We start from the raw sequence: 23,814 nt of genomic DNA on the forward strand, positions 1-23,814 counted from the left end.
CAATCAAAAGAAGAAGGAAAAAAAACCTCCTGCAATATCTACAGTAAGAGGTGATGCAGGCTTAAGAGAGAGCATTGGTTTTGAAAGGCAGAAGAGATATCTCTTCCAGGCTCTTTTTAACACACTTTGTGCATTTCCATTATGTGGATCATCCGAAGGCTGCAACTATGTATGTATCTGCCTCTGCAAACACAGAAACTGGTAAATATTCATCTCTGTGTCTTTTGTGCCTGGCAATGTGTCTGGCATTCAGCAAATGTTGAGTAAGTATATGCTGAATGAATCATAAAGATAGTAAAAAGGTAGAACGTACAGTTTTTGGTAACTAATTAGATGCGGGGGGTGAAGGAGAGGATTGGAGTGGATAATGATATTATTACCAAATAAGGAAAACAGGAAGTTCGGGGGAAATTATGACAATAGCTAACATTTAATGATTACTATGTGCAGGTACTATGTTAAATGCTTTGTATCCATTATCTCATTGAATCTGAAGAAAAACCTTACATTTCCCTCACACGAGGAAAGAAGAGCTAAGAGACTTTCCCAAGGTCACTTAGCCATAAGTACAGCCAATATCCCAGACTCTGTGCTCTTAATCCCGAGGTTACAATGCTTCTGAAAAGAGGGAAAGTTAACAAAATCAGTTTTGATATGTTGTGATTGAGGTGCTCATGGGCTATTCACTGAGGTTAACCAGTCCAGTGGAGAGTTGGATATCTCAAGTCTGCAGCTGGTTAGAGACATCAGGGCTAGAGGTATGGATTAGAAGTTGTCTACGAGAGTGGCATCTAGAAGGTCAACGTTCAACAAATATTTATTGAGCTCCCACATAAGCTCCAGGTACATGTTACACCAAACACTCACTTCAAACCCATTTGATTCACAGAATGCGTATCATGTGAAAGTACTCATTTCTTTTTCTCATGTCTAATGATCCCCATTACACTGTAAGTATCTTAAACTACTAAATTTCTTTGTATTCCCCCTTGTTATAGGGCTCTAAACATGTTTGTTCATTGAATGCTTGAGAAAACATTAAGAAATGAGCAGCCATTCACAAAGACTAGCCTAAGTCTCAGGAAACCAAGTGCAGAGAGTGTCTGCATCTCTTTTACCAGCTAAAATTCTATAAAAGCAGTCAAGTCTTGAACCAAATATAAGATTTTTAATCAATGTCATCAAGGTTAATTGTAGGCATCAGAAAATTGTAACTTGAAGCATCAGGCTGGCTGCCAGAAGACCCATACCAGGTGGTATTTCCCTTGGTAAATTTATCAAAGTCCAGAGTCTGGCCCGCAGTCTTACTGGTCTAGACACTCAATCCTGTCAGAGTTGAGAGAACCCAGGGAGCTTTACGCATGTTCACTAAGTCATAAAAAACTGAAGTATAAAACTAGAGTGTCAGTTATTCATATATGACCAGATATTTGCCTCCATCATCTCCCTGTAGCCAATTGATGTGCAAAGCCAGATTCCTAGGAGACCATGTGGTAAGCCCAGAATCAGCACACAGGGAGTTAGTTACCGGATTAGGAGGTTTAACAACACCAGGCTCTGAGCCTGATGCAGAGGCAGTGTGAGACAGGAACAAAGCACATACTTTGAAACCAGAGAAACCTGGACACACACAGCGCCCCTTACTTCCTAGCAGAGTGGCTGTGGGCAAGTCATTCAATCTCTGCAACCTCTAGTTCTTTAAAGGTGAATGACGATACCTACTTCACAGGCTTATTGTGAGGATTCAATGAGATAATGCATAAAATGCTAGACCAGCTCTTTTCATGTGATAGGCGCTCAGTAAATGGTAGCTACATATCTGTCTCCATATGTTAGGGGTTAAGGGTTCAAGTCAGCCTTGCAGAATATCCTTTGCTCTGAATAAAACAGGGCAAGAAAGGACGGGGCCAAAAGACCAGTAAGAACAATGCTGCAGTAATCCAGAACACAGATGCTAGTGGCTTAAAACAGGGATGCAGCCTCGGAGAGGTGGGGAGCTGGGAGATATATATATATATATATATATACAGATTTGAAAGATATTTAGGAGGCAGGCACTATGCTGAGTGTTTTACATAATTATTTATAGTCTTGACAGCAACTTATAAAGTAGTCCATTTTTCAGATAAAAGTCAGAGATATTAAGCAACTAGCTAAGGATCACACTGCAGTGACCGGACTGCAATATGAATTACAGTTGTTGTGATTCCAAAATCTCTCTTCTTCCTACAAATATACCTCTGTACATATCTTGGTTCTCAACCAACATGTCAATTGTGAGGAATATAGTAATTTCTTACCGCCAACAAAGTATTGAAGTTTAGAGAAATGATTGAGTTTTTAGAAAATATAACTTGGAACAGATCAAGGTTATCGCTATAATAAATAATGTCACTACTGCTCACTTCCATTAGGATATGCTTTCTTGGGGGCGGGAGAGACAGAGGTGGAAGCAGAGCTCGTGGATCAGAAATTGTACATCATTCATCGTAGGTTTGTCTATGACAGAGTACCACGCATGTGAACTTCATCCATTGTTTCATCTTGGACACAGTTTCAGAATGATTACTCCAAGGAACAGGCACTCTTGTTGAGCAAAGAAAGTCTTAGCTGGGCCATGTACAAGCTTTCACTGTAACAGTGACAAGCTCAGACAGCAGACATAGGTGCTAACCAACGGATAATCTCCTGACACTGTGTTCCTCAGATTTTCATCTTTCCAGTCACACGCAAATTATAATCCACTGCAGAAACTTAACTGTTTTAGATGGAGGACAATATCATCTAACAAATTTGAACTCCTTTTCCATACGAACCAACAAGTTAAGTTTTTCCGACTTTTACAGCTTAATATTTTAACCCAGGTGCTGTCGCCATTTCTTCTACCTTCAGTCTCTGCGCCTTTAGCAGAGCTCCCAACAGCGCTATGTTGGGACAGAGCATCCGGAGAGGTTCACAACCTCTATGGTCTGTAAGAGCCACTATGAGGAAGGTCCAGGGAGTAATTTACCATTTTCAGTGGAAAGCAAGTCGTGGTTATTAGCTATGATGACTTTGTACTTTGGGTCTGGATTTGCTGCACCCTTCTTTATAGTAAGACAACAACTGCTTAAAAAATAATCCATGAGGGACTTCCCTGGTGGTCCAGTGGCTAAGACTCCATGCTCCCAATGCAGGGACCCAGGTTCAATCCCTGGTCAGGGAATTAGATCCCACATCCCACAACTAAGAGCTCACATGCCGCAACTAAAAGAGCCTGTGTGCCACAACTAAAAAAAAAAGATCCTGCGTGCCACAACAAAGATCTCATGTGCTGCAACTAAGACCCAATGCAGCCAAATAAATATTAAAAAAATAATAATAATCCATGAGACAGATATGAAGAGGAGCATTTTAAGAGGTGCAATCTCTTTGAAAAAAGGATTGAACTCAACATCCTAGATATGTTTATAAATAAACTTATGGCATAAATTCTTAAAAAATTTTAACCCAAGCATAACATTTTACATTTCTTTTTATAAAATTTTGCTCTGAATTAGTTTGAGCCTAAAATTTTATCCTCATGAGATGGATGTCAATCAGTTTTGTTTCTCTGCAAATTTAATACTCATGACTTCTATATTCCTACTCCAAATATTGCATCAGAGCAATGGTTGTTTTCAAAAGTTTTTATAAGTTATTCATTCATTAGACAAATGTCACTGCATGCCACCCAAGTACCAGGCCCCTCAAGGAATTCACAATCTAATAAGGAAAACAGACAAGTACTCCTAATGATAGTTATAACATTAATAACAATTTGTGCTATTTACCACCACCTGCTCTGTACCAGACACTGTGCTAGGCCTTAGGAATGAAAAGAGGAATAAGAAATTTCCCTACATTCAGGGGCTTCCCATGCCTTCAGAGGGTTTATGTACAGTCTGATGGGGGAGGCAGGTATATGGACCAATACACGAAATAGAGTAAACAAATGCCCTGTTAGAAATAACAATTGTGTGCTTAGTAGAAGGACAAGAGATGGAGAGGTTAATGAGAGATGAGAAGGCAAGCTGGAAAGGTTTCATAGAGGCAGTGACCTTTGAACTGAGTTTTAAAAAGATGAGTATCTTCCAAATTAAGGGCAAAATGAAGAAAAAGGATAACTGGCAAAGACAGGTGTAAAACAATTTTATGTGTCCAGGGGACTGCAAGCAGTTTGGTAGAGATGGAGGTTACAGTAAAAAAAGGAGGGAGGAGGAGTTGGGAGGATCCAGTAAGAGCTGAGGCTTGTTGGGCAGAGGGCAGATGATGGATGGCCTTCCACGTTGTGTTGTCTGTGAGGCCATGGGGGTCACCATAGGGTTCCAGGCATGCGAGTTACAAGAACAGGGTTTGCCTTAGAAACAGAATTCTGGTAGCTATGAAGAGGATGGAGTTTAGAGATAAGGGGAGCAGTTAGAAAATACAGAATATATGTGTAGGATGGGAATTCCCTGGTGGTCCAGTGGTTAGGATTCTAGGCTTTCACTGCCGTGGCCTGGGTTCAATCCCTGGCTGGGGAGCTGAGATCCCACAAGCCATGTGGCACAGCCGGAAAAAAAAAAAAAAAAAAAAAAAAGAATATATTTGTAGGAGATACTCATAGGGAGAATAGGTTGACTAGAAGGAGAAATACTATGTCTACATGAAGAAATCAGGTTAGAGACAACCCAAGAGAAAAATCAGCAAAACTCTGGAAAGGTACTTCACAAAAAAAAAAGAAAAATCAATGGCTAATAAACACATGAAAATGTACTCTACCCAGTAACCAGGGAAATTTAAGTAAGAACCACACTAAGAAATTGTTATATATCCACAAGGCTGGCAAAAATGGAAAGGTCTCACAATACCAAGTATTGGTAAGAATGTGGAACAACAAAAATTCTACGTGCTGGTAGTAGAACAAACTGGCAGAACCTCTTTGGAAACAGTTTGATGTTAGCTAGTAAAGTTGAAGAAGCACTTATCTCAGGACCCAGCAATTCTAGTTCCAGAACTCTACCCTAATGAAACTTGTGTCCTGTACACCAGGACACTTATAAAAAATGTTTATGGTAGCATTTTCCATAAGAAAAATATTGGAAATAACCTAAATATGAATCATCATTGGAATGGATACATGAATCAGGGTGGATTCATACAATGGACTATACAACACAGCAAAAAAAAATGAATGAACTCCAAGTACATGCAATAATATGGATGAATCCTAAACTCTTAATGATGAACAAAAGAAACAAGACCCAAACAGTACAAAAACATGATTTTACCCATATAAAGATCCAAAAATGCTAAATTAAACTATATTGTTTAGGGATACAGACATAGGTAGTAAAATTATAAAGAAAAGCTGGAAGCCTGCCAATGCAGGGGACACGGGTTCATGCCCCAGCCCAGGAAGATCCCACATGCCACGGAGCGGCTGGGCCCGTGAGCCATGGTCACTGCACCTGCGCGTACGGAGCCTGCGCTCCGCAACGGGAGAGGCCACAGCAGTGAGAGGCCTGCGTACCGGAAAAAAAAAAAAAAAAAAAAGTCAAGGGAATGATTATCCAAGTAAGGGAGAGATGGGTTGTGACCAAGGAGAAGTATACAAAGGACTACTATGATGCTGGAAATGTTCTGTTTCTTGGGCTGGCTGTGGTTTCATGAGGGTTCAATTATTTGTTTAACTGTACACATATAGTTTGTGCATCTTTCTCTAGGTATGCTACACTTCACAATATAAAAGAAAAAATTAATGTACTTAGAAAAAAACAAAAAGTACATTAACAACTATGTACTGCTAGATGTGTTTATAATTGAAAAGCTGCTTTGTTGAAAATTAAAAAGAAATCAGAAAAGGTTTCACATAGGAGATACATACAAGTGAAATGAAACATAAAGGATCCCCTGCTTTCCAACTTGGTTCCCACAAAAAATGGTGGCAAGAAGAAGGACTGTTCTGGGCTTCCCTGGTGGCACAGAGGTTGAGAATCTGCCTGCCAATGCAGGGGACACAGGTTCGAGCCCTGGTCCAGGAAGATCCCACATGCTGGGGAGCAACTAAGCCCGTGTGCCACAACTACTGAGCCTGCGCTCTAGAGCCTGCGAGGCACAACTACTGAGCCTGTGGGCCACAACTACTGAAGCCCACGCACCCAGAGCCCGTGCTCTGCAACAAGAGAAGCCACCGCAATGAGAAGCCCGTGCACCACAACGAAGAGCAGCCCCTACTAGCCACAACTAGAGAAAGACTGCATGCAGCAACAAAGAACCAATGCAGCCAAAAATAAATAAATAAAATAAAAATGTATTAAAAAAGAAAAAAAAAAAAAAAGAAGAAGGACTGTTCTGAAATCAACGAGGTAGTGACCAGAGAATACACCATCAACATTTACATGAACATCCATGGAGTAGAGTTCAAGAAGTATGCCCCTCGGGCACTCAAAGAGATCTGGAAATCTGCCATGAAAAAAATGGGAACTCCGGCTGAGTGCATTGACACCAGGCTCAACAAAGCTGTCTGAGCCAAAGGAATAAGGAATGCCCTATACTGTAACTATCCAGGTGTGGTTGTCCAGAAAACGTACTGAGGATGAAGGTCCACGAAACAAGCTCTATACACTGTATACCTATGTACCTGTCAATGCTTTCAAAAATCTGGATGAGAACTTACAGCTGATGGTCAAGTAAAGTTATAAAACTGGAAAAAAAATTCCTTGACCTAATTCTAGGTTGGGTACCAGTCCTGTGAACTATACCATAAACTTATCTGTCTTAAAATACTTGCTGCAATGTAATGTATTTGGCTGTTTATATATCTGTGTTCTCCACAACTGTAAGCTGCTTGAAGGAAAGCTGGGTCTTGTTTACACTGGATTCTTAAGACCTAATAGTTCACAGTATATAGTAGGTACTCAATAAATTTGTGGAATGAATGAATGAATGAAGAAATGCTGCTTACTCTTCTTATAATCATGTCTTGAGTAATCTATGCACTACATTCAGTGGAGATCACAAACCTTCTCCATGCATTAAGTTTTCAGCTGCTACTCTGTCCTTTCCTCCACAGTTCTCCACTTCCTACTTTAAAGGTAGAGGCCACTAGAATCTTTCTCCCCATCAATTAAAATTTTTCTCTTCTTTCACTCCTCTTAGAATAACTGCTCATCTCCAAGGCTAATCCTTTTATCTATCACCTTGACGTATCTCTTGTATTTCTTCCCCAGATTTGCATCCTTCATTATTCCTGTTCTGAATGATTCTACATTTTATCTTCCCCTCATTCATTCATACCAGCTCAGACAATGTGAAGGTACCATGTTCACCCTAGAAAATAATAGATACTGTACTTAGGGAAACAGACTAATCTAGAATTCACATCCTGATTGTAATTCTCTTTAATATCCTGCCATGCATGACTTTCACAGGCTCAGAAAATGCCTGGAGTTGTGACAGCAAACTAAAAGCCTCGGTCTCCAATGGCTGCTTAGGGCTGGGGCAGGCACGGCCTGACATTTCTCTCAACTGCTGGATGAGATGGGATTGTACTAGGGCAAGGAATTCCCCTTTAATGGGGGACTGGCACTCTTTCTTTCCAGAGATAGTATCTTGGAAGTGGCCACCACAACAGGTTCTAGATCAGGGAATGAATCAAGGGACACATTCTGTTACATAGGAGTATCACTGCCAGGTTTCAGATGGGTTGCTTCAAGCTGGCTGCTCTCCTTGACAATGCAGTCCTGGTTCTGAGGGCCAGGCCCTGAGGAGAGCTCCCGCTTGAATTTGGCTAATATCAAGGTCTGTAAGATACCTGAAGGAGTTTATCTTTGAGACTCAGGGAACAGGAGGCCTAAGGCTCCAAAGAAAGTTCTGCCTCTAAGCTCTCACTTGTACCTCCAGGCGGGGTCCCAGCTCATTCATGATTAACATTCCCCCAACAGAAGAAGGACCAAGTTGAAAAGGAGTCTGTTCTAAGTCAGAATCCTTTCTATCCTGATGGAAGAGATCATTTGGTAGAGATTTCTGCAATCTATTGCAGTGATACAGGGAAAGAGCACAAGTTTTTGGCATCAGACAGGTCTGGCTTTGAACCCCAACTCTGCCACTAGCTAGCTGTGTGTTGGTCAATGTCTTAAGTCTTCTGAGACTATAAAATGGACATGATATCTACCTGAAGGGTTGTTGTATAACAAATCTTAAACTTATTTCCCGGTTTCCCTCTTACTTCCTCTATAACATGCTGGGAACATCAGCCCCAATCCCAGGATCACCTTTGACTAAGTCCCTCCATTCTTTGCTACATCTTCTTCATCTTTCGCCCCTCCCCTCCCTTGCACAATATGTACCTGCTGGAGCAAACTCTTGTCAGTTCCCTGAATACATCAAGCTCTTTCTCCACAGAAACTGTCCAATAGAACTTTCTGCAATGATGAAAAAGTTACATATTGTACCTGTCCACTATAATAGCCACTAGCCACATGTGGACAGTCAGCACTTGAATTGTAGCTAGTGGGACCAAGGAGATAAAATTTTAATCTTCTTTAGTTTTAATTAATTTAAATTTAAATAGCCCCACAAGGCTCGTGGCTACCATAACTTACAGTTTTATACTGTAAGTCTTTGCATTTGCCATTTCCTTGCATGGAAATGCATTTCCCCACTCTTCTACTCAGTCTTAAAATCTCAGCTTGAATATCTGTTCTTCCAGGATGCATATCCTGAGACCTTGGACTCAGTTAGGTTTCTTCTTTTTTACCTTCCATAGCATCCTCTACCCTTCTCCAATAGTATCACTCATCACATTTTTTTTAAAGTTACTGTTTTGTATTTTCCATTAGGGTGTAAACTTCATTGGTGTTCTTGGGGCCCTACAGACTTCCTCTCTCAGGTATGGATAGTTCTTTTCTTCCCTTTGAGTGGACATCCACAGGACCTTAGGATTTAGGCTTTTTCCAAGTTGGGGACATATTATCTTTGAGGTAACTTCTGCACATTGGAAGCTTTAGGGATTGATTAGGAGTGGCCTTATACCTTTCTAAGGGTAAGCTAAAAGTCAGAAACTAAAAAGGAAAGGAATAATAAAATGCCTCATTAAATTAAAAACCTCTATATGCAAAATAAACAACAACAGGGACTTCCCTGGTGGTCCAGTGGTTAAGAATCCGCCTTCCAATGCGGGGGATGTGGGTGCGATCCCTGGTTGGGAAACTGAGATCCCACATGCTAAGGGGCGACTAAGCCCTCATGCCACAACTAGAGAGAAGCCAGCTGCAAAGAGCCGCAACAAGAACCCAGTGCAGCCAAAAAAAAACAAAAAACAAAAAAAACCCAATAACACCCCACCAATATATCAAGAAAAATGATAAACTGGAAAAAAATATACAACATAAATTATAGATTAAAAAGGATTAATAAAAAGAGTACTTAAAATCAATAAGAGAAAGGTGGATACCACGTGGATAAAAGAAATGAACAGGCAGTTCAAAATAGAAGATAAACTAATCTCAAAAAATATTTTTAAATGTTTAACTTCACTAGTAACTAAATAAATGCAGATTAAATTAACATAATACCATTTTTGCTTATTAAATTGGGAAAGATTGAAAAGTTTCATCCTAATGTGTTGATAAGAGCATGAAGAAATATGTAATCTGGCAATAAGCATAAAAATTGAAATATGCATACTTTTTATCCAGCAATTCTACTTTTAGGAATATATCCTAAGAAAATGATCAGACACTTGACAAAGGTGAATTTATAAAGATGTTCTCTGTAAGTGTTGTTTATAATACTGAAAAGCTGGAAACGATCTAATTAGACAACCAGAGGTTGGTTAAATAAAATATGATACATCCCTGCAATGGAATACTAAGTAGCTATTAAAAGTGGTGCTATGGATCTATATTTACTGACACAGAGCACTATCTATAATAAATGAAAAAGTGAAAAAGAAAGTCACAAGCTAGCATGTTAACATAATCCTACTTTTATAAAATTTTTGTCAACTTACCTATCTACTCATAAAAAGAATCTCGAAGGATATATGCCAAAATATTAATAGTTCTCTCTGGGTAGATGTTTCACTATCTTTCCCTGCTTAAAATCATGGCAACTAGCCAGTCCTCCCCAGGATTCTCTGGCATAGGGTTTGATGTCCTCTCAAATGGGTCACAGAGGACCTCAGAGATAGCCAGTACTAGGTTTCCTAATTGATGCAGTCGAAGACTCACTGATAGTCCAGACTTTACCTATTTGATTCATTGCTGTGTCCTTTGTGTCTATAATTGCCTGGCATATAGTAGGCATTCAATAAATATGTGTTGAATTAATGTACCATATCAGAGCACCAATTCTATTAATGATAAACCTATTTAAACATTATTTTGATAAATTAAACCCAGAATGCAAAATTCACAAAAAGTTTAGATAATGCAAGATTCCTAAATAAGTTATACTCTCTATTCACCATTACAGTGCTGGGGCCAGCAGTTTATTTTCTTCTATCATTTGTGTCCTTTCCCAGAAGAGTCTGAGAAGCAGTGAATAAAACCTTTGTGCAAGGCCTTTTCCACCCCATTCTGAGGCTAGGTATTACAATCTCTAACTCACAGATGAGAAAATGAAGGTTTGGCATTGCTCAAGGTCACACAGCTAAAAAGCAGGGGAATCAGGACCCAAATCCAGGCCCATTTGTCTCCAAAACTCATCTGTGGCTTTGAGAGGTACAAAGTAAGACAATGAAAAGGACATTGCAGGTCTGTGACAGCTAATGTCTGTGCTTCCTAACAAGTCACCACAACTTAGCCCTGAGCTCCCATGTCTAAGAGGTGCTTTTTCTTAACCCTTGGAGAATCCAGAGGATGATTTGTCACCAGGGTTATTAGCATTTCTCCCTGGATATCGACAGCTTGTCTTTCCTCCCTCCAACCAGTGACTGATTTCTTCAAATGCTCGCCAAATACGGCCCAAGTCACCATGGTAAACGTATTGACAGAATCATATTAAAAGCTACTGAGCATTTACAGGGTTGTAAGTTATGCAAGGGAGGAACAAGATAAGAAACACAGGGAAAGAAAACAGGTTCAATCAGCAGTGACAATTATTTATTTAGAAGCTGCTGGTTGGAATCGTTTTTAAAATATACTTTAATTGCTAATTATGGTTTCTTCAGGAGAGTTGCTTCACCTTAAAGCTAATCATTAATATTTTAGCTGCTCAGCATAGAGACTGTGTACATGCCGTAGACCTACCCAGAACCATGTCTATGCAGTTAGTATCCGCTGCTGGCTCTGAAACAGAGTCTACTGTGTTGGTTGATTTCCTACCCCAAACTCAAAGTCGGCTAGTCCACTTACCTTGAGAGAGCAGATATTTAAGTCCTTATTTCTCTAAAGATTGAGGCTGGCTCAATAAGCAAAATTCTGCTCTAAGCCACCTAGACAACTGACAATTTTTCAAAGGAATGACCTATCTTTTCTAAGTTAATTTACACCTTTTATTGGGGGACATAAGTGTTGCCTTAGGCAAGGTAGAGAATACAGAAGAGTTTGTTTTCAGCTTCCAATTCCCTGGGTACTCCGATGTGAACCTTATAACAAATAAGGTCAGCTTCCAGGCCCGGGAGGTACTGAGGGTAAACAGGCGGGAGGGTGCCAAGATCCCCGTGTGGGAGTATATTTGGTGTAGCCCCCATCTCCCCGTGTTTCCAACTTCACATGCTTCTTAAGGAGAATCTAATCCTCACAGGAGAGTTGAATCTGTTCATTTGCACGCATCTCATCAGCACCCTGCTTTGTGGAGGGCTGTTTGATGTCCCAAGGAAAAGACTTCGAAGTCTTTTAAAGCCTTTTTGATGTGAACCAGAAAATCACGTTTTGTCGAGAGTGCACTCAACTTGAACCTCAAAAGGTTCAGGACTCAGAAACCACACGGTTCAAGTGGGATTTAAACTGGGCAAAATCACTTCCTTGTCTTCCCCGGCAAGTCCCTCCCCTGGCCTTTGTGCTAACAGTTTCTCTACACTGTTGGGCCTTTTTCCTCTCTCTCTCTCTCTCTCTCTCTCTCTCTCTCTCTCTCACACACACACACACACACACACACACACACACATCTTGGCAAGAAAACCTTAAGAGAAAGAAAAAATATATCACCCCCAAAGAGGTGGCTCTCTCCTCTCTGAGGATAAATGCTGTCTCCAGCTCCACCCTGTCCTCAAAGATTCTGAATGGTCATTGCTGCAGTCCCAGAGGCCTGGAATGCTCTAGGTGAGGGTGAAATGATTTACAGAGCCAAACAGCTATGACTGCATCCTTAAGAGAGGCATTTAACTAGGTACAAGACTAGAGCTCCCTGTGCTCCGTGGAGCTTTTGCGGAGAAAACTGGAAACTTGCTTTGGGGAGTAGCTACTTTGCGTGGAAGGAAGCACATACCTTAGGACTTCACTGTTCCACTTGGAAATGAAGGGACAGGAGATATGACTCCTCCTAAAATCAAAGGGAAGAACTGAGCTGAGAGAATAATCTAAACCTAACTTCCTCTTTCCAGAGTTCTCTATTTATTTTTCCTCATTAGACTTGAAAATCCAGTTACTCAAGAGCCAGTGAAAGTTTAGATTCATGAGAAAGAATCTCAATTGTGAAAAGATCCAAAGTGTTCCTCACACCCTAAGGAGTCTCAGATGCCCTGTCCCCGTGGCTGGAACCACATCAAAGCTCCAATGACCACTGTCTCATGTCCTGCTAACCATAATAGTCACTATTTATTGAGTGGCTACTGCAGATCAGGCACCATGCTATACATACATTATCTCATTTAATTTGTTCAATAAAACAAAAAGGTGAGTCAGCTCACTCCCATTTTGCAGACACGAAAACTGAGGCTCAAAAAAGTTTAAATGGGGCTTCCCTGGTGGCTCAGTGGTTGAGAATCCGCCTGCCAATGCAGGGGACACGGGTTCGTGCCCCGGTCCGGGAAGATCCCACGTGCCGCGGAGCGGTTGGGCCCGTGAGCCATGGCCGCTGAGGCTGCGTGTACGGAGCCTGTGCCTCACAACGGGAGAGGCCCGCATACCGCAAAAAAAAAAAAAAAAAAAAAAAAAAAAAGTTTAAATGACCTGCCCCAAAGCAGCTCAGCTAATAAGTGCTTGAGCTGTGACTAAAATCCAATCCGTTGAGCATCAAAGTCAGTGGTTCTTGGCTTAACACCATGTTACTCAGCATCTGTTCTGTTGCAGTTTTGGTTTGGTTTGTTGTTTTGTTTTAAGACACTTAGTGCTTTATAAATTTATTTATTTAGTATTTATTAAGTACCTACTATGGGAAAGGCATTGTGGATATTTCAAGAAGTGTAAGACAGACATGCTTCCTTCCCCCTCTCTCACTGTGACACTGCAATGGCCTTTTTACAGAGGTCATCTTTTACTGACACTTAACCCTCCTTCAGTCGGTTATTCACATAGCAGCCCAAGTAATCTTTTTAAATGATAAATGACAACACGGTACATCTCCCTGTTTAAACACTCTGCGGCCTCCTGCTGAATCTAGAATAAAATCCAAACTCTCTGTGACCCTAAAGATTCGTGGAGGTCTAGCCCTTCTCCATTTCATCTCTCGCTGCATCTCCCCAAGTTCACCCCATCCAAGCCCTCAGACCTCTCTGCTCTTTAAATGTGCCAACACACCCTTCTTCTAAACACTTATGTGGTTGTCACCTGCTCGTCACTCATATTTCAATTCAGACATCACCTCCAGAGGTATACCAGGCATATTTGACACGGCGTATCATTTTTTACATTTTTTATGACATAATCAGTCATAAAGCTATTTTCTTGATTAATTCTTTAGTTTTAACATAAGTGATTAACACTATTAAAGGAATGTTTTATTTTTAGAGGTATTCTAGTTTAGTAAACTATTTACTAGGTGAACTCAAATTTGCACAGACCAAACAAAAATGTCCCACCCCTCAGTTCACAGCTTGTTTCACTGTCTCAAAATTTAAACATAAATAAGAACTCCAAGTGGTCACAAAGAATGGCAGAGTTGAAATAACTCAATTTATGCTTCCTCTTCTTTATAATTAATGTGCTCTCATTGTTCACTTTGAATCTACTGTTCATATGCAGGAATATGCAGTATCACAGGACTTGGATACTGCATATTCCTGCATATGAATACGGATAGAAGCTGTGTCCTAAGTGAGCTCAGATGCTTCTGAGCTGTTAGGCACTTACACTTGAAGCAAGTCTGCAGATGTCGTGGCCCACAGTATAACTGGAAGTTCTTCCAATTCTTCCTTACAGAATGCAATGTTTATTAAAGAATAAATAATAAAAAGATGCAAATTTGAAACTTACATATGTATTATTAAAACTCTATAACCACAGCAGTTTTTCAGAACTTAGACCAACAAAAGATATTTTCGGGGAGAAATATTTTATAATCAATGTTGTTTAAAACTGTCAGCATGTCATGGTATTTGAAAGCAAGCAAACTTTTAGTTGATTGTTGTTTTAAAATTCCTCTACAGAGTAACATAGCACCCTACTCCCCTCACCTGCACACTTCACTCTCTATCATGATAAAAAAATAATAAGTGCTGCAATAAGGGGAAACACCAGGTATTATGGGAACAAAAACACCGTTGAAGAAGTAGAAAAAGAACCAAGGGAGTATCATGTCCCAGAAGCCAAGGGAGGGGAATTCCAAGAAGGATGAAGTCATCAGTTGTATCCAGTACTACAGAGGATCCCTCCTCTGAACTGGGTGCCAAGGCCAACTGGGCACAGGGCCTAGAGATCTCCTTCCACTACATGGAAAGGTAAAACCAAGTCCTCCTTCCTCTGGATGGCATGTAAACTAATTCAGAGGGAACATTTCTTATACGTGGTCTTAACCATTTCTTACCATCAGTGGCAGAAAGACAGATGTGGACATATATTGAGCCAATGGCAGGTCTGTGTTTTCTAGACCCTAATGCTGCAAAGAACTCCAATGGCCACCACTAGCCCTCATGGTACATGGAGGAAAGGGACCCCACTTAGAGTATGGCGAGGGATGGAGTCTTCTGGCCTGCTTCTACTTGGCTGCAGTGCCGACGTGAGGGGCAAATCTCATAGAAATGGCCATAAACGGAGCTAGTTAAGTGGGAGTCCACATACCCTTCACATCCGCTCTCTGTCCACCCCACCCTGCTCATCTGCAGAAAGCAGCAAGCATCTGACCACCTTTAAGTCTCTTCATTTTTGAAACTCCTTCATCATATAGCTCCTGGACCAGTCTGTACTTTTTGGATGTTGAAACTGAAACAACCACCAGTTAAACTTTTTTACACATTAATTCAGAAAAGAAAATTAATTTAATAAACAACAACAAGAAATCAGACACTTGTCCATCAGTTGTGACTGTACATCTCATCCCACTTGGCCATTTGAAAGAAATGGAACCAATTAGTACTTAGTTCTAGAACCAGATGAATCATTCAATTTTATCAATTCATCTCTCTAAGATTCAATCTTTAGATGCTAGGCTATGGACCTTTCCCATAAAATAGCATTCCAAATTGTCTTTTTTGAAATAAATCTTTTAGAATAGTTTTTAGATTTACAGAAAAGTTGCAAAATAGTACAGAAAATTCCTATATTCCTCACACTCAGTTTCCCCTATTATTAACATCTTATTCTAGTATGGTACTTTGTCATAACTAACGAGCCATTATTGATACACTATTATTAAACCAAAGTCCATACTTTTTATTTGGATTTCTGTAGCTTTTACCTAGAGTCCTTTTTCTGCTCCAGTACTTCCACATTGTCTGTTTTAAATTATAAACCAGATTTTTAAATTATAAAAATAGTACATGTACATGTTAACTATTCAAATACCACAGAAGAGCATAAAATAAAAAGTACTACTCCTACTTTCCATCTCAGTCATACTCCCCAAAGGAAACTACTGTCAACAATTACTTTTGCACCCTTTCAAAAGTTCTGCATGCAAATATCAATATAAAGATATATATGTATCTTCTTCTCTATACAAAGGGTCATATACTTCTCTGTACCTTGTTTTACATATAAGCACATATGGCTCTAACTCATTTTTAAAAACCACTACCTAATATTCTATAATACAGATGTATCATAATTTATTTTATCAATTCCCTATCAATCTACATTCAGGTTGCTTCTGTTTTTTCAAATTACAAACAATACTATCAAGTACATACATCTTTAGGTACTCAACCAAATATATGTAGGATAATTTCTTATTGTTGAATCTCATCAAAGGATATTTTCATTTAAAACTTTCATAGGCAAATAGTGCTAACCTACCCTCCAAAGAGACTGTACCACTTTACGCTCCCACCAATGATGTGTACAGGACCCTGTCTTCCCATACCTTCACCAACAATGGCTGTGTTATCAAACAAAATATGTGTAATTCCTTGAAATGCTTCAAAATTTCCATCATCTTCCTGCCACCATCTTCAAGTTTTCTTTCCTTCTTTTTAGCTTTCTGATCACTTTTGGTTTTCTTCCTGCCTCCTCTGTGAAGTCTGTCCTGTACTTTTTCTGCACTTACACTCGTGATTCCCTTCCCTCAATTCTCCGACAGCCCCCTTTTTCCTGCTCACAAAGTTCCCTTAAAGTTTCTCTGCAGCTGACTGTGCTTGAGTAAAAAACAGACACTCTTCTGCTCTCCAACCTGCTGGCCCTCCTGAAGCAAGAAAGAATGTTAATAGGGAAACCCGAAAATCTTTAATCTGGGTCCAAATATCAGAAGGAAGAAATTCATCTTGGCATAGCTCTGAGGAAAAACATCAAGAAGAATTCTGCATTGTTTCCTTGTTAGAACTGAATCTGTTATTTTTTCCTACATTCCACACCTGGATTTCCTGCCTTTGAATCAATAGTTCTTAATTTGTATTCATTACTCTTTTGTGTGTGTGTGGCTATAATGGGGGTGGAGGCAAAAGTTAAGGTGGAAGGAAAGAAAGGAAAAAAATCCCAAAGTGGTTGATTGAAGAGCAGGAACAAATGGACAGGAAGGATAGTGCGGAGAGTGCAAAGCACAGCTCAGGAAAAAAAGCCAACTTCTTAAGTCCTCTAAGAAATGTTCTTTACTTTAGCCCCATTGCCACCCCCTTCATTCCTGAGCTCTGAAAACAGAATCACAGGGCAGGAATGGCTTGGAGGGAGGGGCATAGTGGAAGGGGGACTGAGAGCATCCTATGCCTCTAACTGCACCCCACCCCCGCTGCCCCCAACTTCTTATCCAGCGAAGCTCTATGCACCATCAAGAATCAGCTTAATAGAATAAACCACTTAGGGCTGAGGCTCAGAGAAAGTCAGAGAGCCCACAATCTCCTTGCCTATTAAGCTTCTTAGAAGTTAGAATGCTGCTAAAGAAAGTGATATTGTGGCCATGCTACTTAGAAAGAACACAAGGATGCTAAGTTGGGAAGAGGGAGGCCAGTTTGGGGGTTTATGAGCATCATCGATCGTTAACTACAGATGATGGGGCAGGGGGTGGATACTGGAGTGGGAGCAAAAGTAGCCAGCTGTGAGAACAGGTGTTCTAGGAAGTCTTCAAGTTGAGATTGAGGAGAAGGGTTTTTGTAGAATGTACAAATGGGATGAGAATCTAGATAGTGAAAAAGGAATTTTTTTCCCTTAGGATAAAGGGGAAAACACAGTCTTAAGCTTCAGGTAAGTAATTAAATAATAAGAAAAATAAAGCAACCTGCAATAGTTCCTTCCTAGCTCAAACTTCCCAATGATTCTAGGCATTCTACCACTCCCTTATCCTCTCCCCAATATAGCTGGCCCACAGACTTTGCTATTTGAGTGTCTGGCAGGGCAGAGGCCAACAACAAGACTAACGAAGCCCTTTATCCCAAAAGAAAGTCCTGATGGTTCACTGTCCTTTCCAGGGTAAGAGTTCTAGTTATTTCCACCCTATGCCTTTGAGGGCAGTTAAAAAGGGGGGTCACCAGGTGAGTTCTAGTCCTTCTTGCCCCAGCCCCATTTAACTGGAGCCAAGAAGGAAGGACAACATTGTAGGTACCAGCTCCTTAATATCAATCGGGAATTCTTCTGGCTATAGAAAGACCTGTCACAAACTGTACAAACCCGTGAGAGATCAGGGCTCACCACAGTCCACTGTCCCCGTAATGTTCTCAAGAGTAGAGGTTGCGGGTCAGGGGAAGAGCCTGGTTCAAGAGACTTCAGATCTGTGCCCAAGCCCCTGCAAGTGTGATTCTAGCTAACTCGTATTAAAGGCTTACTTTGCGCCAGGGCCTGTTCTTAGGACTTTATTTGCATTTTATATGAACACATTTAAACCTTGTAACAACCCTAGGGGATTGGTACTGGTGCTAATTCCACTTCACCCTGAGGAAACTGAGGCACAGAAAGATGAGATGAAGTTGTCCTGTCTCAGAGTTAGGTCTTCTGAATGGTGGTATCTGTAAAGTGCAAAGTATCCCAAAGGCAGGCACTGCACCGTGAGAAACACTAGGACTTAGCGGACACTAAAGCATCTTCCCCCTTCCATCAAGGGGTACATTTGGCAAACTGGTTTTTGTTTTGTTTTGTTTTAGATTGTAACTAGTATGTTCCAGGCAGCACTCTAGGTACTGAGAACAGATATGAATAAGACACAGTCCCCACCTCACAGAACTCACAGTGGAGACACAGGGTGACAAAGGCCTGTGAGCAGCCAACAGATTGTGCCTAACAGCTGCTCACTACAGAAGACTTCGCATAAGGTCGCAACCTGACATACATACGCGTGGTACTGAGAACTGCGTCCGGCACAGATGAGCAGGTACAAGGATTAGTATTATTCTCATTTCCTCATGAATCTGACCCACAGGCCTCCCTCTCCTGGGGTTTTCCTCCGTCCCACTGACTCTGGAGCCAGACTGCCTGGATTTGAATCTCATCTCTGCTATTTCCTGCTGTTGTGACAATGAGTACGGTGTGTTGTTAAAGGCTCTGGACCTCAGTTTCCTAATCTGTAAAATGAAAGTGGCAATACCTATCTCATAGGAATGTTATGAGGATTAAATAAATGATTGCCTGTAAAGCACTCAGAATTGGGCCTGACACCTAGAAAGTGCTCCAAAGGTGTTACTATTCTTATTAGGAGGGGCCTCTGTGCCTGTCTTTGCCCACAGTCCTTTCACTCGCAATAAAACGACTGAATTTAAATGCATCTGGTGTGGTTAGTTTAAGGAGGATAGGAAGTCTCTGGGACTAAATGGGAGGAGAACAGTTCCCTTGGGAAGTTGGAGGAATAACCCTGGAACTTGTTAATTAAGATCTTGTTAATGAATCTGCTTGTTAATGGTCTATTAAATAATCACACAGTGAAGTTTACCGCACAAGTGAAGCCTTTTTCAAATGCTTGCTCTTTCCGATCCTCCTGGCCCAGCTCTGACGTCTAAAGCTCTCCCCTCAGGGAAGGCCCTTCCAAATCCTTCCAAATCTGACAAGGGCCTCTTCATCTTGCCCTGCTCTACTGGCTATTCTCGCAGCCTAGGAAAGGTCTCCAGGGCAGAAAGCCCTCTTCACCTAGATTCTGCCTATCGTTCCTTAGGCCGAAGCATTATGCCTCTGAGCCAAAACATTTCCCTCCTCGAAGTAGGATTAGAGTCACTGGCCCTGGAAACCGAAAAATAAAGATGCTCTGAACTTTGCTGAGAAGAAAGGCAGAGGGTACATTCCTTTCAGTGGGAATCTGGCAAAATAAAATTTCAGCTGAGATGTTACAGATCTGTTATAGAAAGGGGCCTGCCAACCTACGTTCACAAAAAGTCTACACAGCTTTTGTCCTAAACTGCCTAGGAAAATAAACAGCTGCAGCCAGTGTCAGGGAACGCAGCCTCTCTTCTGGAGCCAACTTCAAGGATGAAACAGCATGTAAGAGGGCTCCCTCTAGGTTGAACACTCAGGTATTTCATAAACTACTTTAGTCTCCTAAGACCATTTTACTCTTTAGACAGATGTTCTTGGAAGGGGATATATATATATATATATATTTATTTATTTATTTATTTATTTATTTATTTATTTTTATAAAATATATATCGTGTGTCCTTTATATAGTTACTTTTAGATAACCAAAACACATCTGTATTATCTTTTCTGACTCAAGAACCCTATAAGGTAGGGCAAAGATTATCTGCCACCTCCCGTTTTATACATGAGGAGCTGGGGCTCAGAGAAAAAAAGCAACTTACCCAAAGTTACACAACTAGCAAATAACAAGTCAGAGCTTCTGGCTCTATGCTCCTGCCCCATCGCTGAGCTGTACCCAACGCCTCTATTCCTTGTCATCACTTCCCACTTGTAAATGTGCCACGAGGTGCCCAGCCCTTGGTGGATCCTGTGTGGTCCTTCAGACTACGTCAAAGTGGGTAGAGCCAGCTGGCAACACTCAGGATAACCTGGCCCAGGAAACAGTGATCCTGGGTTCCCTTACTCTCCCAACAAATGTTTATTGAGCCAGGTACTACATGAGGAGAAATACTGCACAGAGTCACACAGGGGACAGACATGGGCCTTTGGAGGCGGGACAATTAAGCAGATGATTACAATACAAAGTGATGAGTGTTTAAGAGGGGGCAAGTACGCTGGGAAAAGAACACCACCCCAAGTCCATTAGCAAGGTTGACAAGAGCAACCACTAGCGTACAGGTGTCTGCAGCCACCCGAACCTTGAACCAGGCCCTTATTTGCGGCTCATTTAACCTCTTGCCCACTGGCAGCTGCCCCCAGAAGGGTTAAAGCTTGAAGCAGAGAGCCAGCCTGCAGGTGCTGGTGACCGATTCTGACACTGTGAGATTCCTCTAACCCTTCTTTCTTTCCCAATGAGCATTTCAGCAACAGAAGCTTCAGGGGGAAGAGGAGAGAGGAGGCTGGCAAAAAACACTCTCCAGCCCTTCTCGGCAGTATAACAGCGGTGAGAAGACAAGCTGGCTGGAGCCCAAGGAGCACCAAAGAGCTCATCGGCCTCCCTCACATCTGGCTAAGCACCAGGAACCCCTCCGCTGGGCCACGTCAATTACAATGCTGCACCAAGAAAGGGGAGGTCTGCGCCAATAGTCAGCTGATCGGCAATAAGGGAGGGAGAGGGAAACAACACGAGGAGGAGTGAAGGCAACGCGGGGAAGGAGAGGCAGCTGGCCAGATCCCACCCACGACAGGAGACTGGAGAAGGTACTGCCGTGGGCAAGCCCTGAGTCTTCACCCTTACCAGCCCCAGGGTCCTCAGTGGAATCCCAGCCTCTCCCTCTCCACTGTCTGGTCCTGACTCCCCTTCCTCCAAAGCCATACTCCTCTGCCAGAGCTTCCCTCTGAGACTCTCACCCTAGAGGAGGGGGTCATAAACTTTAAGGAGAACCACCTGCTTGCTCACTATGCAGATTTCCAGGCCACATTCCCTGTGATTCTGATTAGGAGGTCTGGTGTGGGCCCTGGGAATATGAATTATAAGTAACATTCTCCCCATCCCCAACCCACCCCCTCCGCCACCACAACCACAAGTGATCAGGATGCTGGTGGTCCTTAGATCACATTTTGAGAAACCAGCCTTGGGGATTACTCCCTCTCCTGAAATCCCAGAGCCCTACCTGTCTGTCATCTTACATTATCGTTTCTTGTTCACATGTACATCCTAACTACTCACCTTAACCATAAGGCCCTCAAGAAGAGGAAGTATCATCTCCTAACTCTTTGACTCCCCCACAAACAGCTCAGAGCCCAGGGCTCTACACACAGGAGCTCAGGAAATGCTGTGCATGTAGAGCGACAACAATGGCGATAAGAGGCTGGGGGAAGGAAAACCACAGCAGAGACGGCGGAGTCCCGAGGCCCTGGCTGGAAGGAACTGTTTTTAGGATGCCTGCATGAGCCAGGCTGGGACAACAGTTGGCTTCGCCTTCTTTTTCTCCTTCTTCGGTAGTCTTCGCACTACACTCCTAACCTCCCTCGCGCAAGTCAAGTCTGTGCAATGCACCTCCCATAGGAAACTTTGCCAAGAAATCCTGCCAAGAATCCTGGGTGCTATGTGGCTTAGTTTAATGGCCAGGAAGTACTCTAGATCCTGAGATCCATCAGGTCTCCATGCAGGGCAAAGTACATAGCTGAGCATGAACTTTAGTATAAAGCTTAGGGCACTTAATCTATCCCACTAAACACCGCCTGCCAAGGCAGGGGACATGGGTTCGAGCCCTGGTCTGGGAAGATCCCACATGCCACGGAGCAACTGGGCCCGTGAGCCACAGTTACTGAGCCTGCGCATCTGGAGCCTGTGCTCCACAACAAGAGAGGCCGCGAAAGTGAGAGGCCTGCGCACAGCGATGAAGAGTGGCCCCCGCTTGCCACAACTAGACAAAGCCCTCGCACAGAAACGAAGACCCAACACAGCCATAAATAAATAAAATTTAAAAAAAAAAAAAGAAAGTTACTTTAAAAGCAAGACCCTATATGATATTGGGCCTCAGAACCATATAAGCACCAAATGGACATTCTCAAAAATGGCTGGCTATAGGATGAAATATAATAGAGACCCAAGGTCAGGCCTGAGGCCCTTGTAGAGAGAAATTCTATTCTTACCATCATGAGCAATCCTTGGAAGCTCCGGAGTTCTTTTTTCCGCATTCAGATGCCTTACTTGGTCCAGAAAAGCAAACTGCCACACCTAGCCTCTTTGAATAAGTAACTCCTTGATTTTCAGATATCAGCTTAAAAGTCACTCCCTCCAGAAAGCTATCCCTGACTCATAGACAAGATAGGTGCTCCTGCTTCTAACCCCATGGTGTTTTATATATCCCCTATTAGAGTACTTTTCACAACATCCTGCAACTGCTTGTTAAGCTTTCAGCTCCAGTAAGGCAGCAACTCTCATCTGTCTTGCTCATCATTGTATCCCCAGCACCCAGCACAGTGTCTGGAAGGACACAAGTACTTAGGAAATACTGGTTGAATGATTAAATGAATTGATGAGTGTATCATACTTTCTATCAGGTTGGAAACTGAACCATGCCTCCTGTACTCTGCGGCAGTTTTACCCACAATGCCACCAAAAAACACCCAAGATGAAGCAGCACCCTTCCTTCTGCAGTATCAGTATTTTATAGATGTAGAGCAGAGGCTCACAGAATCACCCCAGTACAGATTCCAGGAGGCATTTCCCATGATCTGAGATGGACACAACACTCCAAAGTCAATGTCATGTCACCAGGAGCCTGAGAGTTCTACCAGCCAGAAGCCACAATGCCAGCCATCACAGACTGGATGGTAAGATCTCTTTCAAGTCATTCAACTTCCAGAGACCCAGATTTTTCATGAAGAAGATATTAGGTCCTTCAGCAGCAGGTGCTCTCTTTGAATAAAGAAACAACAACAATAAAAAGCTACCCACGCCATGATGGGAAGCTGGAAGAGGAGGGCAGCATTTGCAAGGAGGAACCTCAGCAGTTAGGAAAGGGTTAAGAGCACATGTCTGTCTGGGACCTCTTACCCGTAAATCAGCCTTGACTGCTGCTCAGGCTGAATGAAGCCCCACCAGGTTGGCCTGTCAGGAAGGAAGCCCATGCGTCCAGACTTTTGTTGTTCTAAGGATTTTTTTTTTTTTTTTTTTAATTTTACTGCTCAGGAAGGAAGCTGAAGCCTAGGCCCTAACTGCAGTCCTGCTGATTACTTACCCTCACATGCGCTGCTGCCTTTACCTCCCTATCTACCTCTCAGACCCAACTCTTCCCCTTCCTAGAGTTCCTTCCTATGACTGTGGCATTTGGGC

The 23,814-nt window shown here is 42.0% G+C and overlaps 1 protein-coding gene and 1 pseudogene across 2 annotated transcripts in view; one reads left to right on the forward strand and one right to left on the reverse strand.

Moving 5' to 3' along the window:
• RNF220 (ring finger protein 220) overlaps positions 1 to 23,814 on the reverse strand; it is a 224,544-nt gene that overhangs the window by 183,640 nt on the left and 17,090 nt on the right. The window lies entirely within an intron of this gene.
• Positions 2,927 to 3,120, forward strand: LOC131767777 (cytochrome c oxidase subunit 7C, mitochondrial pseudogene; annotated as a pseudogene).

This window comes from Kogia breviceps, chromosome 1 (assembly GCF_026419965.1).
Source record: "Kogia breviceps isolate mKogBre1 chromosome 1, mKogBre1 haplotype 1, whole genome shotgun sequence".
NCBI classification, from domain to species: domain Eukaryota; kingdom Metazoa; phylum Chordata; class Mammalia; order Artiodactyla; family Physeteridae; genus Kogia; species Kogia breviceps.